The sequence below is a fragment of the Myotis brandtii genome, unplaced genomic scaffold (assembly GCF_000412655.1).
Source record: "Myotis brandtii unplaced genomic scaffold, ASM41265v1 scaffold445, whole genome shotgun sequence".
Lineage (NCBI taxonomy): Eukaryota > Metazoa > Chordata > Mammalia > Chiroptera > Vespertilionidae > Myotis > Myotis brandtii.
Genome location: NW_005367023.1, coordinates 115047 through 116429, shown reverse-complemented (window position 1 = coordinate 116429; position 1383 = coordinate 115047). Strand labels below are relative to the sequence as shown.

Genomic DNA, 1383 nt, shown 5'->3' with positions numbered 1-1383 from the left:
TCCCACCCCCTGGCACATGCCCTCATCCCCCTGGTGTCTGTGTCCATTTGTTATGCTTATATGCATGCATACAAGTCCTTTGGTTGATCTCTCCCCCTTAGCCCCACCCTCCCCTATGTTTCCTCTGAGTTTTGAGCATCTGATTGATGCTTCTCTGACTCTGGATCTGTTTTTGTTCATCAGTTTATGTTGGTAATTATAATCCACAAATGAGTGAGATCATGTGATATTTATCTTTCTCTGACTGACTTATTTCGCTTAGCATAATGCTCTCCACCTCCATCCATGCTGTTGCAAATGGCAAGAATCCCTTCCTTTTTACAAGCAGCATAGTATTCCATTGTGTAGATGTACCACAGTTTTTTAATCCACTCATCTGCTGGATACTTTTTAAAAACTTAAAAGGTGAGGGTTTTGCACAAATGAATCACAGAAAGACCTTCATTTATTTAATAAAAAATAACTTTATTTGAAAAAATGGTAAAAATTGAACATAAAAACTTAAGTGAACTTTTTGCAAGGGCAATATGGTAATATACATGCTCAGCATGGTGACCAGGGGAAGTCACCCCATGGCTATGAGGAAGGCATTCCAGGCTCAATTCTTGCTGGAACCCAGAGTGAGCTTGTCAAAGATGTATTCTGCTAGGCTGGATTCTGGAGCTCCCATCTTTTGTAGGTTGGTGATATGGTCCCCCAACTCTTTGATGAACTTTACCTTCTCCTGCAGGTAATAACGCTTCAGGAAGTTACCAACTGGTGCAGATTGAGCAGACTCTAGTTCACTCTCTTCATCAGGTTCAGGGCGCACTCCATGGCACTCAGGCCACTCTCCCAGTTCTCTTGCTCAGGCCTGCTGATGTTATGCAGGCGGATACGGCCCCCATGCTGGTTCTGCACCCACATCAGTTTCTCTGCATGTTCCATCTCCTTGTTTGACTGCTGAAGAACTAGCTGAAGTGATTCAAGGCCACATCAGCATGATCAAAGTAAAAGGCCATGGACAGATACACGTAGGAGGCATGGAGCTCTAGGTTGATCTGGTTGTTAATGGTGGATTTGCATTCGGGGTGGTGGTTTTGCCACACAGATGAGGGTATAGGGAGCACCAAGGCTAGCAGCACGGGTGAGGACCAAGACCAAGGCAGCGTGGAAAATGGAGCTGGAGCTGTGGGGTCAGCCTTGGAGTGTCCCAGGGGTGAGTGAGCAACCAATGTGGCCAAAGAGGGGTGTGCTGTTTTCCAGTGTTAAGGCCACAGGCGGTTGGCTCTGAGGTAGTACCGGCAGGCAGAAAATGGGGCTGGAAGATGGAAGATAGAACAGTTACTTGTGAATGTTGGGAGAGGAGGGAGGGGGTAGGAGGGAGGGAAGAGGCCTGGCTGA

General features: G+C 46.7%; 1 pseudogene; it reads right to left on the bottom strand.

Annotated features, from left to right (window-relative positions):
• Window positions 1-598: 598 nt before the first annotated feature.
• Window positions 599-1383, bottom strand: part of LOC102241156 — an 11641-nt pseudogene continuing 10856 nt past the window's right edge.